The sequence below is a fragment of the Nannospalax galili genome, unplaced genomic scaffold, assembly GCF_000622305.1.
Source record: "Nannospalax galili isolate Female #2095 unplaced genomic scaffold, S.galili_v1.0 scaffold591, whole genome shotgun sequence".
Lineage (NCBI taxonomy): Eukaryota > Metazoa > Chordata > Mammalia > Rodentia > Spalacidae > Nannospalax > Nannospalax galili.
Window position 1 is genome coordinate 4,702,741 of NW_008330926.1, and position 20,496 is coordinate 4,723,236.

Consider the following 20,496-nt stretch of genomic DNA (forward strand, 5'->3'; position numbering starts at 1 on the left):
GCATCTTTTCTTTGCCCTCTGTGCTTTGAAAGCACTGGATAAATTGGTTTTGTTTTTCTCTTCCACAAAATTGGAAGCTTTATTTTTCCCCCCTCCATTTTTTAATGTTTTTCCTACAAGTCATCTGGCCTTGTGGCATGTTTGTCTAGCTTCTCCCTACCCCGTGATGAAGTGCCATTTCTGTTATGTCTCCCTGACCCCAGCTCAGAGGTGCTCAGAGGTACAAGGTACCCAAGTTTGTCAGTTGAGATTAAAAGTAAGGAACAGAGAATGTGCAATACCGTCCAGCTGGGGCCTATCCCTGCCCTGAGCTAGGTCCCTACCCTGGGAGCCAGGCCACTTTGATTAGGGTTTGGAAATAAGATGTCTAGAAATGGGGAATGGTGGGGAAGAAAAGCCCATGGTCTAGTGCCTATTGAGGTGCTAAGGTCATAGGGGAGAGGGTAGAATCTTCCCTGTTTCTATCCCTTCAGGGTCAATTACATAGAAGCTGCTTATTGACTAGTATAGCTCTGTGACCCTTTGCTCAATTGCTGAGGTTTGATTTTTTTATCCTCTTTTCCCCATCTTCATACCCTTCCCAGAGATTAGTGATGGGGTGAGATCTTAATCATGGTGAAGTATTAGCCTTCCACCTCCTCCCTTCCCTTCTTTCCCTACTCTCCTTTTTTCAAGCCTCTACTTTTGACATCACTGATTGCCTTGTGTCCCTCCAAGTCTTTTACTATCATCCCCAGGCCTTGGGCCCTACAGACACTAACCCTTGTGCCGTAAGGACAGGAGGAAAGACCCTTTGTTTAGAGTTGTCCTTTACCACTGGACCTCTGCATTTAATGGTGTTAGTAGAATGAGGATCCCACCAGTACTGTCTGGCCTCCTCCAGACCCAGAGACACTAAAAGTAGTCATTCAGGAATGGTGTCTTACTCCATAGAAACCTGCAATGGGTGGATTAGTGATAAGGCTTGGGTAAAATTAGGAGACAGAGGTCCTTATTTGTCAGTTTTATTTTGTCACTTGACCACAGCATCTGGACTCCCTCCATCGCTGAATAAGTGTTTTTCCAGCATTTTTGGATATATGTATGGTAGACTTTTTTTTTTCTTCTTAAAGACACAGAGATAAATGTTTTCCTGCTTTGGTTACCTTTCCTTTCCCCTTTAAAAGGAATTAGCTGTAGAACTGCTTTGTAAAGATGCTTCTTGATATTTTACTTTTGTTCCTTTCCCTTTTCTCCCTATTTTTCCAGAAGGCATAACCCTTCTCTCCATACCCCCTGCCCCACCCATCCTAGGCTCCCTTCCCTTTCATCAAGATCTTCATTAGCTTATGATATTTGCTGCCGAGATGTTATAACAAGGACTCATTCGTGTATATAAGCTATTTCTTGATCCATTTAAAAGGAATTGTACATTGTGTAGAAAAAAAAATTGAAAAAGAGAAAAAAAAGCCCTAGCCATGGATATTGTGAAACTGTGTTATGTCATTTTGTAATGTGCCCGTTTGTGTATGATCCGTGCAAAAGGGTTTCTGGGGAAGGGGAGGGTGTAGGGAGGCAGGGCTGTGGAGGGTGGGTAGGGGAGTGGGCCGGGCCCAGCACACTGAGACTGGCAACTGCTCCAACCCCACCCCTCCTTAGAAGTGCCACCTCCCCCACCACCCACCCCTAATTTGTGCCTTGCCCTCCCCACCCTGGAGTAGTCCCTCCGGGTCACCAGCACTGCCTTGGCAGAGCCCACTCCCTACCCTGACCTGCCCACCCTCCCTATCCCCCAGCATTAGGTTGATATTGTGGGGACGTGCTGGAGGTTGGGAGGTAGCCGAGGAATGGGGCAGTTCCCGGGGGCATTGGAACCAAGTATTATTATGAATTGTAATTGTATTTGCACTGTTTCCCCCCGCCCTTTGATTGCATCAGCATATATACAATATACCTATATAACAAAATTCAGTGTCAGACTTTCTTATGCAAGGGATTTCCCTTACCCCACCCTTCAGAAAAAGAACCTTATGGACCTTTGAGAGGGTGGACCATCAGGGGATAGGAGGAAGAGGAATCTTTTAAAAAATCATCCTAAAGAGCTTTCACCTAGATATAGCCACATCTACCCGCACCATTCTAGGCCTCATGGACTGAGGTGAGGCTCCTGTGAAGACAGGCCTCATAATCCAAGATTGTAGAGAATAAGAGAAGTGCCAGTACAGAGGGGGCAAAGTCTGGAGACCTGGGTTCTCCTACTGACTTGCTGTGTGATCTTTGGTAGAGCTAATGTTCTGGGTCTCAGTATTTTTAACCTGTAAAGTAAGGGAGGAAATCATCTGGCCACTAAATTTAAAACCTTGCATTTCCTACCCAAAACAGACAGTTTGAAATGAGGGAAGTGCTGAGCCAAAAGATCAGGGAGGAAATGAAAGTTGCATGTTAAGTGGTTACTTTCATGACAGTCTTTGGAGAATTGCCAGTCCCCTACTTCAGCCTTGATTTGGGTGAGGTGGCAGTGATATGTAAGATGTCAGACTGATGACATCTTGGCCCTGATGTTTCTAGCCATCTGATGGCAGGGACCAGGCTCCAAGCCCCACCTCACAACCAATAGAGGTCTTAAGGGGGATTGACCAATGAGTGCCCCAGGTTGGTGATCTAGAAACTGTCTTTGTGAGCTATAGGATGAGAGCTCAGATGTAGCCCCATCTTTCCTTCCCATCTCAACTGAACCCCCAAGGACAGCTGTTTCACAGCCTGTCTCCTTCAGAGGCCCAACTTACTCCCCATGGCCTGGGCTGAGTTTCCCACTCTCATAAGTTCTTGACTCTAAAGCCTGGAGAGGACATAGGTTGATGGGTAAGGCCCTGGTAAAGGTGGAAGAATAGATTGGGGGGGAGGGGGGCACAGGGAGGTGGGATGGGAATGGCCTTCCCTGAATAGGGTGGGTGGGAGGGGAACAAGACCCTTTTGCACAACTCTCTTTTAAGTTTCCTTTTTTTTTTTTCCTTCTTCTTTTTTTAAAAGTCATTCTAATTTTCTGCATTGTGTTTGGGAAATAAAACGAAAAAACTTAAGACCAATAGAAACTGGTTTTCAAAAGGCAAATACACTCCCATCTGTTTCAGATGCTGCTGAACATTTTCGGCAGTGACAGATTCAAATAATAAGCTAATTTTTGGAGAAAGGATTAAAAGAAAAAAAAACTTTGTAATATTTATCACTTGCAAGCTATGTTTAATAAAGAAAGGAATGGTTTCTAAACTTCCCTGTGGTTTGTGCTTTAGTTGTGGCTGGGTTGGGAGTAACTGATGGTTGGGTTATGGCTTATACAGTCTACTACAGTCCAACCTTGGTACCTGTGGTTCCTACTTTCTTTTTTAGTTATGACTATTTAAAGCCCTTACTTACCTTACCTCTGTGTTGCTGTTCCCCTCCACCTCTAGAAACCCCAGTTCAGTTGCCCAATGACAGAGTCCAAAGGACTAGGTAGAATTTAGGCTGGTTACTGGCCTGGCCCAAGCCCCTCACAGCATTAGAGGTGGAATATAGCTTCTTAACATTCTGACTGCATCTTCCCCATAGAGCCTAAAACTGCTGCCTCCTCACCATATCACACCTCTTCCTCAAGTTTACCATTCAACCCACAGCATTAATCAGAACCCCACCCCATGTTCATTTTATTTTTTTTCTAACAAAACTTATAGGGGATTGGAGAGAAGACTCAGCAGTTAAAAGTTCATACTATTGCAGTGACCCCAAGTTTGAATCCTAGCACCTACATCAAGGCTCACAACCCCTGTAACTCTAGATACAGAGAATCTGACACCCACTTCTGGACTCTGGATGGGCACCTGTACTCACACATGCATATACCCACACAGACACATGCATACACATAATTAAAAATCTTTTTAATATTTATTATTCATTTTATGTGTGAGTGTGTTGCCTGCATGTATGTGAGTGCATCCATGTTGTGCAATGCCGCAGAGGTCAAAAGAGGGTTCTGGATTCTCCTGGAACTGGAGTCAAGGACAGTTTGTAGCCGCCATGTGGGTTCTGGGAATCGAACAAAGGTCCTCTGCAAGAGCAGTCAGTGCTCTTAACCGCTGAGCCATCTCTCCAGCCCAAAATAAATCTTAAAAAAAAAAAAAAAAAAAAAACCCTTTTAGACCAGGACCAACCAAAGAAGAGGCTGTCATTTCCTGAAGGGTTTGAAGGACGGCCTGGAATCAACATCTTCTTGATGTTACTCTGTCATTGTCGAAGAAACAATGTTGTAGCCCTCTAAGCCATGGGCTTTCCTTCCCTTTTTGATGCAGTGTGGGACAGTACTGGAGGGAGAGGCTGATTAAGCTGAGGCTTTGCCTTTCATGACAGAACTGGATGACAAGTGACTTTGGGTTCCTGAAATTGAGGGGGACAGGTGGCGGGCACTATGCAACCCCTCTACTTATTCTAACAAGGGATTTGAGGGCTGAAACCTTCAGTCAAACTAATCCCTTTAGAGGTAGAAATCGGGGCTGGCAAGATGGCTCAATAAGTAAAGGCATTTGCTGTCAAACCTGATGACCTGAATTTGATTCCCCAGGACCCACATGATTAGAGAGAACCAACTCCCACAAGTTATACTCTGGCATCCAACATGCACTGTGCCCTTCCCCCAACTCTATGTAATAAAGGTTTTTTATTTTTGTTTTTTTTTTAAAGCCATTTGTGGTGGCGTACACAATCCCAGCATTCAGGAGGCAGAGGCAGGTGAATCTCTGTGAGATTAAGGCCAGCATGGTCAAGTTCAGGCCAGCTGGGACTACAGGGATCAAATAGTGAAGGGATGCCGCTCTAAAAGAGCCAATGCTTTAGATTTAGGAAGAGGGACATGGGAATTGATTGCTCAGAGAATCTTAGGGGAACTTAGATGTTTGGTACTTGGTGTTGGGAGAAGAGAGGCAAAGAACTAGGCCCCCACCTTACCCATGTGCCCACTCAGACTGCAGGTGATGCAGTTTACCTGTCCCTGGGTCATGAAGAAGCCTTCAGTCTAGATGTTCTGATTGTGATAGTAGAGCTCTTGCCCTGTTGCATGAGTGTCTCATTCCCTGTTCCTGATCACTTGGAGAGGGAACCCTTAAAGCTATAAATCTTTTTGAGACGGTCTCCCTGTAGTCATAGCTGACCTGGAACTTGCTATGTAGACCAGGCTGGCCTCGAACTCACAGAGATCCATGTACTTCTGCCTCCCGAGTGCTGGGATTAAAGGCATGTGCCACCACGCCCAGCTATAAATCTTTATGTAGGTTCATATTTGAATCAAGAAAGGCCATGATGCAGATAGGGGAGGGGCCTTCTAAATATGATTGAAATGCAGTCACTAAATATATATTGGAAAAAATAGATGAATGAAATGCACAGTCACTAAATATATATATTGGAAAACATTTTTTTAAAAGGGTTATGAGGCAAGTAGTATAACTTCCAGTTGAACTTGGCTTAATTTGAGGTAGTATGTTGGAAGGAAGGACACAGATTCTCCCATTTGTTGGAGTGTAGGAAAAAGAGAAACCATAACTTCTATTTATGGCTAGCCTTGCCCCTCCTCAGGGAACTTTTGTTTCTTTGCTAACTCTGGGGTGAGAGCAACAGGTGAGGATGATTCTTTGATGGATTCCCAGTTAGCATCTTGGAGGGAGCCAATTTGGAGAGCCTTAGGCTAAGGACTGCTGTTCCAGGGTCATCTGAGGGTGAAATAATGATCAGGCTTCTGTCCCAAGGTCTCAGCACATCTGTTCTCCGACCAACTCCTCAGCATTTGAACCTCTCACCTGGATCATGAGTTCGGTTTTCTTCCCCAGCTTCTTTCTGCTCTGAGCCTGTCCTCTGTGGCTAGTCTATGAGGCTGTTCGTGTAGAAAGGGTCAGTGCTGTGGCCCTTCTTGGGTCCCATCTCCAGAGATGGCGAGGACATTCCAATCCTGTTTCTAGATGGTGAGACCTTGCTCAGGCCCACTTATTCCACCACTGTCCTCTGCCTTGAGAACTCTGCTCTTACAGTCCACCAGGCCTTCCTTGACTCCTGGTACTTCATAGCTCTGGAGCGAACTGGCTCCCCCCTCTACCCACCCACCCAGCCCCATGCCTCAGCCTCCTCATGGGGGAAAGAACACTTGCCATTTGGCCTTGAGACACAGTGATAGACTGTCTCCCTAGCAGTTTTCCACATTAGCCCTTACCTGGCCTGTACCAAATGTCTCCATTCTAGAGAAAGAGAAAGCAAATGATGAGGGCAGCCAGGCCAGGCACCACACTCTGCTCTCAACCCTGGCTGCAGAGCATCTAGCTTCAAATTCTAGATACAGAGTCATCTGGCAGAAAACCTGGGCTGGAGACAGAGCCCAGCCTGCCCTCTTCCCTGAGGAATCACAGCCTTGGATTCTCTTGGAGGAGCTTGCTTTGACCCTAACCATACTACGCTCTGGATCCCACTTACCAGAGGTGGGGTTCATTGTGCAAAAAGACAAAGTTCACTATTGCTGTTGAATGCCTGGAGCTTGATCATAGAGGCAGTTGGCTCTGCAGGGAACTGGGGAGTGAAGGGAGCCACCTTTCTGGGAGCCTGCTCTCCAAGAAACTCAGTACCTGGGGCAAAGTCACATTAAGAAGGGGGTCCATGGGTTAAGTTCCTAGCACCCACATGGCATCTGCCAACCACCCATAACTCCAGTTCCGGGAGATCAGACACCCTCTGACCTCTGCGGGCATTGCACCTGGTGCACTTAACATACATTCAGGCAATACACTCGCACACATAAAGTAAAAATAAAATACCAAAAAAGGGATCTGGGTGTGGTGGCACAGGCCTTTCATCCCAGCACTCAGGAGGCAGAGGCAGGTGGATCTCTCTGAGTTCAAGGCTAGCCTGGTCTACATATCAAGTTCCAGGCCAGCTGGGGCTACAGGGAGACCCTGTCTCAAAAAGACCAAAATTTTTTTTAAATAAAAAAGAAAGGGGTCCAAGGATGGCCTAAGACTGCAGGAATACCAGGCACTGTGGTACAGCCACTCAGACTAGCAGGAAGACCCCTTGAGCCAACCTGGGCAGTATAACAAGGCCCCAACTAAAAAAAAATTAAAAATAAAAGTTTTAGGGCCTCACCCAGGTTTGTGTAGAGGAAGAAAAGGCTCACTGATGGCTAGAAGCAGGGGCTCCTCAAAATGGCCAGCTGCCAGCTTGTGATGAAAGAGTCTGAAACTTTCAATGGGCTCAGCTGGGGTGGCAGCTCTTAGAAAGTCTGCATTGAGCACTCGGGTAAAAAAGCCAAGGATAGCAAGGTTGCAGAGAAAAACAAACTGGTTGGCAGCCCCAGCCCACCTGAGGCCAGGGACTCTACGGGAGGAAGCATCTGTCACTCATCATGCCAATAGCGGAGGCCAGGATGGGATCAGAGTACTATCCTGTCATCCTTGGCTGAATAAACCTGCAAATGGATGCTGTGGGCTGTTGTAGGCTCCAGGCCGGAGAAGACATTCTCAAAGGAGTCTTTACTAACAACCTTGGAGCTAGAAGCAGGCTGGCTTTGTGAAGCGGACCAGCATGACAACTCAGTGTCTCTCACTAACCATATGCCCTCAGCCCCATAAGGGTGGCTAAACGTCCTCCTGGTACCTGGCTGACCCAGCCAGTCCTCCAGGGAGGGCAGGAAGGGAAGGTTGCAGGAGTTGGAGCTGGGCAGAAGAAGATTCCATTTGTCACACTGAGGTGAGGAAACCTGAGAGACCATGCAAGCTGCCACACAGACCCAGAGACCTGTCAAGCATGTAGAAGGTTCTGGGGGGGTCACTGAAGCAGGTAAGAGTGATCTTAGGACACACCATTTGGACAGAGGTGGGCTGGAGCCAGGGACTCACTTCTGGCCTTTTTCTGAACTCTGACGGCCCTGCTCACCGGCCTTCACCCACCTTGCACTGGCTGGAGGTAAAGCAAGTAGCCAGGGACATCCACAAGAGGGCTTGAGGGCACATGAATGGCAGAGGTAACAAAAGCCATAGCTTGCAGGCTCCTGGGAGTCAGGGGTGACTCTGGGTTCCTTGTCATAGCCAGGTAGGCACTGGCCTAGTTGGAACCCCTGCTGTTCTCTGCCACACATTGGTAGATGGCTTCATTCTCAACAGCGATCCCCAACTAGTATTGGTGTCCTAGCCTCATGTCATAGTTTGTTTCTTCACTGCTGTGACAAAATACTCTGACCAATACCAACTTGGAAAGGAAAGGGTTTATTCAGCTGGCTGGCCCTGGAACTCCCAAAGATCTGCCTGCCTCTGCTTTCTGATCTTAGGACACACCATTTGGACAGAGGTGGGCTGGAGCCAGGGACTCACTTCTGGCCTTTTTCTGAACTCTGACGGCCCTGCTCACCGGCCTTCACCCACCTTGCACTGGCTGGAGGTAAAGCAAGTAGCCAGGGACATCCACAAGAGGGCTTGAGGGCACATGAATGGCAGAGGTAACAAAAGCCATAGCTTGCAGGCTCCTGGGAGTCAGGGGTGACTCTGGGTTCCTTGTCATAGCCAGGTAGGCACTGGCCTAGTTGGAACCCCTGCTGTTCTCTGCCACACATTGGTAGATGGCTTCATTCTCAACAGCGATCCCCAACTAGTATTGGTGTCCTAGCCTCATGTCATAGTTTGTTTCTTCACTGCTGTGACAAAATACTCTGACCAATACCAACTTGGAAAGGAAAGGGTTTATTCAGCTGGCTGGCCCTGGAACTCACAAAGATCTGCCTGCCTCTGCTTTCCGAGTGCCGGGATTAAAGGCATCGCCTCCATGCTCGGATTTTGTTTTGTCTTTAAATGCATATCCTTTGGTGAGATTTTTGTCTGAAAGGTTTTGGAAGTCTGGAGCCAGCGATGATTTCCCAATTTGCTTATTTATACTCGGGAGCCCCCTAGTGTCTGATTAAGGCTTGACTCTCAACGACACCTCGCCAGGCCACCTCAGTGTCACACAGTGGTCTACCTCATCAGTCCTGTGTCCCACTGCATCCTCATAGGCTCTGCTACGACCCTTAGTCTCCTGGGATGTTTCATCTCGGTCTCAGATTTTCATCCTCATCCTGAGGAGGAGGCCTACAAGTGCATACATAGATGCAAGACACACCCATGCTTGAAGCACAGGCTACTGAGCCCTCTAACCCCACTGAGGACCCCACTTTGCTCTGGATCAAGTCTGAGCCCCTTTCATAATGGGTCTTGCCTTTCCCAGCACCCATTTATGGGGTCAGCAGCACCCCACTGCCTGCATGAATTGTGCTGTTCTCTCTTGTGTGTTTGTCCTTCTACCCTTCTGACCTTGTCCTGCCTCTATATTCACCCTTCAACACCTAGCTTGGCTCAGCTTATTCCAGAAGACCCTAACCATCCAAAAGACCAGAACCATCTTTTGCATAAGCCCAGGAAGCTCTGTCAAGGAACAAACTAGCTGTGCTCTGTGTTTCACCAGTTCCAGTGCGGGGCCTAACACAGAGCATCTTAAATGCTCAAAATCCAAAGCATTAGGGCTGAAGAGATGGCTCAGCAGTTAAGAGCACTAGCCGCTCTTGCAGAAGACCTGGGTTCAGTTCCCGACACCCACTTGGTGGCTCATAACAGTCTGACATAGTGCACTCACATGCATGGAGGCAAAATACTCAAAAACATAAAAATAAATAAAATTTCAAAGCATCTTACTATGAGTAACCATAGCAGGCATACCTTCCCTCTGCCCAAGACCCACCCTGGTCCTTGCAGCCAGGGTATGGCAGGTTTTGGCCACATTTTATGCCACACAGCAGTAGATGCCCACATCAGCCTGGTTCACTCTTGTGATATGAAGGATGCCACCAGGCAGTAGGATGCTCCCTGCCCCCAGCCTATTACACAGCACACTCCTGACTGATGCCACCAGGCAGTAGGATGCTCCCTGCCCCCAGCCTATTACACAGCACACTCCTGACTGATGCTCACCAGTAGCTGGTGGTGTCCTGGCAGTGCCACTGTGGTCCCGGGAGGTGGAAGGTTTGGGCATCCACTTGATCAGGCACTGGAAACGCAACTCTGCCCAGCTCACATTGAGAAACGCCAGATGTTGGTGGGAGTGGGACAGACATAGGGAGGGGGGGCATGTGAACAAGTGGACCTAGGCTTTGCCTACACTTGCCACTTTCTATTGATCCTGTCACTATACAACCCTGCAGTCTTGTGTCTATCATTTTTGTGGACTATAAATGCTTTGCTTTCCTTTCTTAAAATTCCTTTTGGGGCTGGAGGGATGATTTAGCAGTTCCAAAGGACCTGAGTTTGATTCCCAGCACCAACATGGCAGCTAACAACCATCTGCAACTCCAGTTCCAGAGGATCTGATACCCTTTATTGATCTCCACGGGCATCGTACAACATGGGTGCACTTACATACATGTAGGCAATATACTCATACACACAAAATAAAATATTTTTTTTAATTCCTGTTTGAAGCCAGGCATGGTGGCACATGCCTTTAATCCCAGCACTTGGGAGGCAGAGGCAGTTGATCTCTGTGAAATTGAGGCCAGCCTGGTTTACATTGCAAGTTCCAGGCCAGCTGGGGCTACAGGGAGACCCTGCCTCAAAACAAAAACAAAAACAATTGTCTTGGTTTGTAGCCTAAGCTGGACTTACAGCTCATAAAGTAATGGGATTATAACCATGCACTATCATGCCCAGTTCCTTTATTTAAAAAATAACATTTTACAATTTTTTTTTTGGTCTTTTTGAAACAGGGTCTCCTTGTAGCCCCAGTTGTCCTGGAACTCACTATGTAGACCAGGCTGGCCTCGAACTCACAAAGATCTGCCTGCCTCTGCCTCCCAAGTGCTGGGATTAAAGGCGTGCACCACCACACCCAGCAACCTTAGTGTTTTTTACCTAAAGTAAAAATAGGTGGGATAATTACATTGTCTTTCCTTAAGCAACCTCACCCCGAGGGGGTGCACTGTCCCTGGAGGTACTGCAATACTAGGTCGATGCGTGGAGTAGACGGAGCAAGCTCCTATTCCAACACCTAGTTCCAAAAATCCATTTAATATATTGTCCTCAGATAGAGGATGTATCCGATATTAAACTGATAAGAACAGATACTACACTTGATCTTAGCCAAAAGGCCGAGAAGCGATACATTTTGCAATTGTGTTGGTATAAAGTTAAATGTAATTTAAGTTGGACACATTACATATCCATTATCCTTTATCCTTTTTTTATGATTTTAAAGAAATTAAGGGGTAGTGTGATTGCAGAGCATACACAAAGCCCGAGGTTCAATCTTCAGCACTCATAAACCAGATGTGATGGCACATGTCTGTAATCCCAGCACTCTGGAGGTAGAGGCAGGAGGATCAGAAGTTCAAGACTATCCTCAGCTATATAGCAGGTTTGAGGAAAGCTTGAGATACATGAGAGTCTCTCTCTCAAAAAATAAATAATGATGATAAAAAGGTGGGGGGTGGCTCAGCTGTTAAAAGATTTTGCTGCAAAAGCAAGAGGTCCAGAGTTCAGATCCCTGGAACCCATGTAAATGCTGGGCAGGCATGCTGGTGTTTGTAATCCCAGCCTTGGAAGGCAGGGGCAGTATCCTGGAGCAAACTCTAGTGAGGACTAGCCATACTGGCAGGCTTTGGATTTGACTGAGAGATTCGTCCTCAAAAAGAATAAGGTAGAGGGCTCAGTGACGAAAGGTGCATACTGTTCTTGCAGAGGACCTGAACTCAATTCCTAGTATCCATGTTGGGCAGCTCGCAACTGCCTATGGCTCCAACTCTAGAAAGACCCAACACCTCTGACCCGCACATGCACCATCATTCATGTGCACATACCCACACACATACACAAAATTAAGAATCATTTTTAAAAAATGTGTGTATGAGTGTTTTGCCTACATTTCAGTATACCACATGTATGCATTGCCCACAGAGGCCAGAAGAGGGAGTTGGAGCCCCTGGAACTGGAGTTAGGAATAGTTGTCAGCCACCTTGTGGGTGCTGGAAGCTGAACCCAGGTCCTCTGCAAGAGCAGCTAGTGCTTTTAACTGCCGAGCTATCTCTCCAGCCCCAACTAAAACTTAAAAAGAATGAAGAGCAATTGAGGAAAACATCTGATGTCAACCTCAGGCCTGCAGACATGTACATACACACACATGCAAGAATGAATACATACATACATACATGCAAACCATATACACACACATGAAAAGAAGAAAATATAGAATATTTTGGGAGGGACTATACCTCAGTGATGGAGTACAGGAAGCATAGGTTCAATTCTCAGCATGCCCCCTACCACAAATAAAAGAATTTAGAACATCTTTGTGAGGCCTAGCCTGGTGGTAACCTCTGTAATCTCAGCATTTGGGAAGCTGAAGCAATAAGATCAGGAACTCAAGGTCACCCTTGATAATATAACCATTTTGAGGCCAGCCTGGGCTATATGAGACCCTATCTCAGAAACAAAGAAGAACATTTTCTTAATGTGTCTGTGTCTGTGTGAAGACATGCTATGTGTGAATGCCCATAGAGGCGAGTGAGAAGAGGATGTTAGATGCCCTGGAGCTGGAGTCACAGGCAATTGTGAGCCACCCTGTGTGGGTGCTGGAAACGGAACTTTGGATCCCTTTCCAGAGCAGCAAGAGCACTTAACTTCTGAGCCATCTCTCCAACCCCCAAAATGAATATTTTTGTGGCCCCTAAAAGTACATAAGTAGGGGCTGGAGAGATGCTCAGTGGTTAAGAGCACTGACTGCTCTTGCAGAGGACCCGGGTTCAATTCCCAGCACCCTCCTAGCGGCTACAAACTTTCCTTAACTCCAGTTCCAGGGGAATCTGAAGCCCTCTTCTGACCTCCATGGCATTGCATGACATGGGTGCACCCACATACATGCCGGCAATACACATAACAAAATAAAAATAATATTTTTTTAAAAGTATATAACTAAAGGCACTGTGAACCAAATCTAATGGCTGAGCTGCTCCTGTCCAGGTTCACTGTGGGTACCTCTGTCCCGTTGGTACCCTCTGTGTCTCCATGGTCTCTCATCCTCTGCCCCTGTAGCAGCCCCATCACGTACTTGCCAGCTATACCTGGGCATACTGGCCCATCAGTCACCTATAGTGGCTCTGGGTCATAAAGTGTTACTCATGGGCTTGGAATGGGGTCTCTGGTGGGAATGCAGGGTGTTCTGACACAGGGAACCATATGGCTCTGTTGTTGGCCAGGACAAGCTCATTCCTCTACTGAGAGATGGCCACTGGTGGCTCTCCCTCCACCTGGCAGGGCAACACCAGTGGGTGCTCCCACATGGCCACCAAGTCCCCTGGCTCCTGTACAAAGGCCATCTCAGAACTTGTAGTATGGCCTGTAGGGACCATCAGTGCAGACTGGACACAAGGCCTCCTCTGCTCTCAGTGGGAGGGGAACCGGGCCTGTCTGAACAGAGATGGTCACTGTCCTAATTGATGGATCTCCAGAGCCCATTCATGTTTCACAGGTCTGACAGATGGCTCTGTCCAGCTGGGCCCTGGCAATGGGAGGAGTGGTGTGCAGACATAATGAAGGGAGAGGTGAGGGGCTGAGGCATGGGCATTGTGCTCCCTAGGGACAATGGGATTACCTCCTCCCTCTCCATGGGCCCATCTGTCTCTCTACCCATAGGGTCAATTTCCCAGGACTCCTGGCTCTCTTTTTGCCCTTCCAGACACCAACACACAGCCTCTGAGTAGGGAAGGAACCCACTCAGGCTCTCACACACTGACTACATACATATAGACTAGAAATCATTACTTTACAGCCCACCCCAGGGCACAGGCAACATATACCCTCACAAAAGTCATAGAGGAAGTCACTGGAAGATGCCTCTGAGACTCAGTCACATACACACACCTACGTTAGAGACCCAGCAGTGCACAGCAGAGGTGTAAACCAACATGCACAGGCACCCTTCCACAAATGTGGCAAACCATCACCTAGCCTGCAGTCAGCCTGGGACAGCCCAGACAGAAGGGAAAATGGATGTGCAACGGCAGCCTTAGAGAGACCTACAAGCCTGGGTCTCTGCCAGGGACATCCTTGCTTCTCTGAGATGCTAGTCGCTGGTCTTGTAACCCCCCAGCTCCTCTTCCACCCTGCTGTGTACTAGGGCTGCACCATGACTTTGTGGTTCTAAGAGGTCCAGCTCCCTTAGCTCTGTCCCACAGCTTCCTCTGTAGCAGCCCACCTGCAAAATCTTCCACTTCATCCTCCTCTTTCTCCCAACTCTCCCATCCTAGGTCTCCCTCTTTTTTTCCATCAACCCATCTCTTCTGGCCCCTTCCCCCAGTACTTCCTACCACCATACCCAACTTGACCCTCAGAGCCCCCTGGCCCCATCCTAAAGAGAAAAAAGAAGTCAAGGCCTCCATTCCCTTGCCAGTCTGCTCACCTAAACCAGGCACAAAGCGAGTGTCTGCCACCAAAGTAGTCTGGGACTCAGTGGGAGCTGGCTTTAAGGGCTGCCCAGGTCCAGCCAGTCTGGCCCCTGACTCAGTCTCTCTGAAGCCAGTTCCCCTCCCTGTCCTTGTCCCCTTTGGTCTTGCCTGGCTGTGCTCACCTTTTTGGCTCCACTAACCTCCTCACCTCCGGCTTTCACCCCCAACTTGCTCAGTAGCCTCTCTTGTCCATGCCGCCCTCATCAGCTCACAGACCATGGCCTCGCCCAGCTCAGCCTCCTCCTCCAGATGGGCTGTCCTTGGGGTCTGTATCCAGGCCTGTGCTAACCTGAAACAGGATGTACTTTCCTCCCCTACCCAGTCCTGCACCTCTCTGTCCTGAACCTCTCCCCAGAGCATTCCCACCCTTCCCGATGGGCTTCCTCAATCTGAGCAGCCTCGATAGGGTAAGACACACAAGGCCTATGCTGGTTACATTGTTGTTGTTTGTTTGTTTGGGGTTTTTGTCTTTTTGTTTGGGGGTTTGGCGGGGCGGTCTTTTTGAGACAAGGTTTCCCTGTAGCCACATTGGGCCTGGAATTCATTATGTAGACCAGGTTGGCCTCAATCTGCCTGCCTCTGCCTCCTGAGCATTTTAATCCTCTCCGGGGATTAAAGGTGTGCACCATCATACCTGGCTTTATTTTTGTTTTTTGAGACAGAATCTTGCTGCATCTCTTTTGCTTCGAACGTTTTGTTGGAGCTAGAGTTTCGATATATAACCCAGGCTGGCCTTGAACTTTCAGTATTCCTGCCTTAGCCTGGGAATTATGGGTGTGTAGCACCACATTCTCCAGAAACAGAAGAAAGCCAGGACACATAACTCCCCAGACCTTCATAAGGGAACTCGGCCTGCCATACAATAGGTTTAGGTCAGTGACATCCTTATCAGAGTTCTGACCTACAGGCCTGCTAGACTAGAGACATTGTGTGGTCATTGGTTCCAGTGGCTGTCAAAGCTAATGCACAGCTGCTGTCTGCATGTGAGTCCTGTTCGTTTCGCCTGATACAGCACTACACGACACTTTATTCACATCTGCTTGGGGTCAGTGTGTCTGTCTCTTCTGCTGGGGTGTGAGGACGAGGATCTTGCATCTCCTGCTGTGTGGCCAAAACTATGTGACAGAGTCTCAATAAATATTTGTTAAGAAAGACAGCCAGGCCAGGCATGGTGGTGCAGGCCTTTAGCCCCAGCACTCAGGAGGCAGAGGCAGGCAGATGTCTGTAAGATGGAGGCCAGCCTGCAACTGGTCTACGTAGTGAGTTCCAGGCCAGCCGTGGCTACAGGGAGACCCTGTCTCAAAAAACAAAAAAACCCCAACCTCCTTCCCCCTACCCAAAAAAGCCACTTGGGCACAAAGGCAGGAGCATCAGATCAAGGCCAGCATGGACTGCATACTAAGATTCCCTTAAAGGAAGAGGAGGAGGAGGTTCCAAGTAAGGGGTCAACTGATCTTGCAAACCCATACTCCAGTAAGTCCTCCACTCTGGTTCTTGCCACTTTCCATTCTTCTTTTTACAGTGCAGGAGTTGAATCCAGGGCCTTGAATGTGCTAGAAGAGCCCTCTGCAACCAGGCCAGTCACTTGGGGCTTCAAAAGTCTAGTCCTTTTTATTAAAAAAAAAACAAAAAAAAACTGGTTGGGGGTTGGAGCAACGACTCATCATTTAAGAGCACTGACTGAGCCGGGTGTGGTGCCACATGCCTTTAATTCCAGCACTTGGGAGGCAGAGGCAGGAGGATCTTTGTGAGTTCGAGGCCAGCCTGGTCTACACATGTCTTAAAAAGACTAAAAAGGAAAAAACAAAAAACACTGACTGCTCTTGCAGAGGACCCGGGTTTGAATCCCAGCATCTACGTAGTAACTAACAATCATTGGTAATTCCAGTTCCAGGGGATCTGACCCCTTCTTCCTTCTGGCCTCCCTGGGCATTGCACAACACAGATGCACTTACACACATGCAGGCAATACATTCATACATATAAAATAAAACTATTTGCGTATTTTGTGTGTGTGTGTGTGTGTGTGTGTGTGTGCTACAGTAGATGTGTGGATCTCATAGGACAACTTGCAGGAGTCAGTTCTCTCCTACTATATGGGTCCTTGGGGGCAAGATCCAAGGTCTGGTACATTTAAAATAAATCTGGGGAGGGTGTGGTGGTACATGCCTTTAATCTTAGCATTTGGTAGGCTGAGGCAGGCAGATCTCTATGAGACTGAGGCCAGCCTGGTCTACATAGTGAGTTCTAAGCCAGCTGAGGTTAAAGGAAGACCCTGTCTCAAAAAACAAAATAGAACAACAACAAAAGAATCAAATAAATCTGGAACTTGTCATTCATATTTATTTACTATATACCTATGTGAATCTTTAAACAATTACAAGCTTTCATAAATTTAATGTCATTTTTTAACAAATTTAACAGTTCCTTAATGTCATCTAGTATCTATCCCTATCATATTTCTCTGATGCTTCAAAAAAAAATTGAGGGGTGCTGGAAGGACAGCTCAGTGGTAAGACACGCTGGCTGCTCCTGCAGAGTTTGGTTCCCAGCACCCATAAGGTGACTAACAACCATCTGTAACTCCAGTTCTGGGGGGTTTGACCCCTCTCCCTTCTGTCCTCCCTAGGCATCACACAACATGAGTGCACTTACATGCATGCAGGCAAAACACACACATAAAAAGTAAAAGCATATAAGCCGGGCGTGGTGGCTTACGTTTAGTCCCAGCGCTCAGGAGGCAGAGGCAGACGGACCGATTTCTGTGAGAGCAAGGCCAGCCTTGTCCTTATAGCAAGTGCCAGGCCAGCTGGGGCTACAGGGAGACCCTGTTTCAAAAAGAACAACCAAAAAAATGAAGATGGACATTGTCTAAGGAATGACGCCCAAGGTTGTCCTCTAGCCACCACACATAGGCACGCACACCTACATGTATACCTTCACACATGAACACATACACACACATTTTCCTTTCAGTGCTGGGGACCTAGGTACATGATAAGCAAGCACTTTAACCACGGGGCTGCACCCTCCAGTCCTCCAAAATCACTTTTCTTCCCTCCCCCCCTTCCTCCCTCCCTCCCTCCCTCCCTTCTTCCTCTTCCTCCTCCTTCTCTCTCTCCCTCCCTCTCTCTCTTCCCCCTCTTTCTGGTCTTTTCTCATCTTTTAAAAGATTGTTTTTAGCTGGGTGTGATGGCGCACACCTTTAATTCCAGCATTCAGGAGGCAGAGGCAAGTGGATGTCTGTGAGTTCAAGACCAGCCTGGTCTACATACTGAGTTCCAGGCCAGATAGAGTTACAGGGAGACCCTGTCTCAAAAATACCCACCCCCCGAAAAAAAGACTGGTTTCTATTTATTTATTTATTTTATTTAATTAATTTATTTCTACATATATATTTTTGAGATATGGTCTCATATAATCCAGGCTGGTCTCATACTTGTTAATATAGTTGAGGATGACCTTGAACCTCTGATCTTCCTGTCTTCACCTTCCAAGTGTGTGATTACTCATTTGCTCCGCTAAACCTAATTTGTTTTTGTTTGTTTGTTTTGGTCTTTCTGAAATAGGGTCTTCCTATAGCCCCAGATGGCCTGGAACTTGCAATATAGACTAGAGATCTGCCTGTCTCTGCCTCCCAAGTGCTGGGATTAAAGGCATGTGCTACATGCAGCTTTTTTTCCCCACTAGGCTCAGTTTTATGAAGTACTGGGGATTGAACCCAGAGTGTCAAGCATGCCGGACAAGTAGTCCGTCTACCTACTGAGACACACTTCTCCTGTACCCAGTCTTTTCTTTTTTCTTCTTTTTTTTTTCTTTTCTTTGTTTTTGATAAAATTTCTCTGTGTAGCTCTGACTTCAAACTTGTAGCAATTCTTCTGCTCAGTCTCCTGAGTACAGGGATTCTAGGCATATGCCACCATGCCAACTTTTTATCTTTCTTGAGTCAAGGACAAGGTTCATATGCTGTATTTGACAGCTAAGTCTTTTAAGGATCTAATCGAAAGGAAATACTGTGGCCAGGTATTGACCCCCACCAGTACCCCACTAAGAACATGGGAACAAAGGGAAAGCAACTCAGCAAGGCGGCTTTTATTTTCGCAAAAGGGCACATGGTCTCATTGAGATAGCAAACAAGCACGCCAAGGAGGACATTTGATAGGTTTTTACACTAATGGTAGTGTACTATGTGTTTTCCCCATTGGCCTGGGTCTGACCTCACAGTCTTTCCAGGCTGATTAGTTTGAAAAGAATCAGAGCAAATGAAATGCAGGAAATGAAGGAAAGGCTCAGCTGCTCTGACCATCAAGTAACAGGAGTGAGTAGGCCCTTTTAGTAAACAAAAGTTTTGCAAGGTGGGAGAGATTACAAAATAGCATTACAAAGGTTGCATTCCTGTAATCATTCTTTTAAAAAAATTGGGGGAAGGTATTTATTTATTTATTTTTAAATATTTTACAGGACTGGAGAGATGGCTCAGCGGTTAAGAACACTGTTCTTGCAGAAGACCCAGGTTTGAATCCCAGCACCCACATGGCAGCTAACAACTGTCCATAACTCCAGTTCCAGGGGATCCGACAGCCTCTTCTGTCCTCTGCGGGCATTGCAGCGGGCATTGCAGCGGGCATTGCAGGACACGGGTGCACTTACCTACTACATTCAGGCAATACACGTATACACATAAAATAAAAATAACTTTAAAAAATTGTGTGTGTGTGTGTGTAGGTATGTGCGTGAGTGCAAGTGCCTGTGGAAGTCAGAGGGTTGGAGCTCCCTGGAGCTGGAGTTACAGGCAGATATAAACTGCCTGATATGGTTCCCCAACGTGGGTCCTCTGGAAGAGCAGCATGTGCTTTTAACGACTGAGCCATCTCTCCAGCCCCAACCCTTTTTTTGACATAGGGCCTCATGTATCCCAAGCCAGCCTCAAACTCTTTATGTAGCTGAGGCTAGCCTTGAACTCAATCCTCTTGCCTTTACCTCTGTAATGCTGGCATTTCAGTAGTGTTCCCTGGCCAGCTGGTCTAAGTTTTCTTTTATGTGCGGGATCTTGTGCCCCTACAAATGGATTTTGGCTCTACAGGCTGTTTAGTCAGGTTCTACTTTCAGGCAAGAAACCTTACAGGTGGGACAGTACTGTGTGTCAGCTTTTTCAGAAGCCATAGCATGCCAGTGGGCTCACTTTTAGTGACTCCAAGACTCATCAAGGCTTTGAGTACTGGCAACCCAGTCCCTCTCTGAAGACTCCTTCAGTCTTGTGTCCAATAACTGAAGAGGTCCTGACTGCCTGACTGTGTAGGCTCTACACAGTGATCATCCTATCGTTGTTTCAGTCCCTCCTTTCTCACTTACTAATTGTAAGTAAAGTTCCAGGGCCAGGGAGATGGCTCCGGTGGCAAAGTGCCCTGTCATGCAAGCTGGAGGACCTGAGGTCAATGTAGTACTCACATAAAATCTGGGTACTATCTAATCCCTGTGTTGGGGAGACAGAGATAATTCCTGGGGCTTAGGGGCCAGCTAGTTGAGCTGGTGAACTCCAGGTAAATGAGACCCTGTCTAAAGAAACAAAAACAAAAAAACCCAAAACAAAGCAAAATAGTGACTTACAGTAGCCCACACCATTAGTCCCACCATATTAGGTTCTGCTCAGAGCCAGAAGCAAGCAGATTTGATCTCTGTGAAACTGAGGCCAGTCAGGGTCTACATAGCAAGTTCTAGGCCAGCTGGAGCTACAGGGAGATCCATCGTGCCTCAACAAAACAAATAAAAAGTAGAGAGCAACGGAGGAAGACGCCCCATGTTGACCTCTGGCCTCCACACACACTACGCACGCACATGAACACACGCACACACAAAAAGAAATGGAAAAAAGAAGACAGGAAAGAATGGTCCCTTATCAACTAGGACGGTCTGTTCGAGGAGCCCACACAGACGGACAGAGCCTCGTCCCTGCCGGAGCTGCAGCTATTCAGTTGGAAGCTGGTTTC

The 20,496-nt window shown here is 47.3% G+C and overlaps 1 non-coding gene across 1 annotated transcript; it reads right to left on the reverse strand.

Annotated features, from left to right (window-relative positions):
- Window positions 1–10,979: 10,979 nt before the first annotated feature.
- LOC115068084 lies at window positions 10,980–11,170 on the reverse strand. Its single transcript, XR_003847467.1, has one exon. It is a non-coding gene; the product is annotated as a U2 spliceosomal RNA (small nuclear RNA).
- Window positions 11,171–20,496: the final 9,326 nt, after the last annotated feature.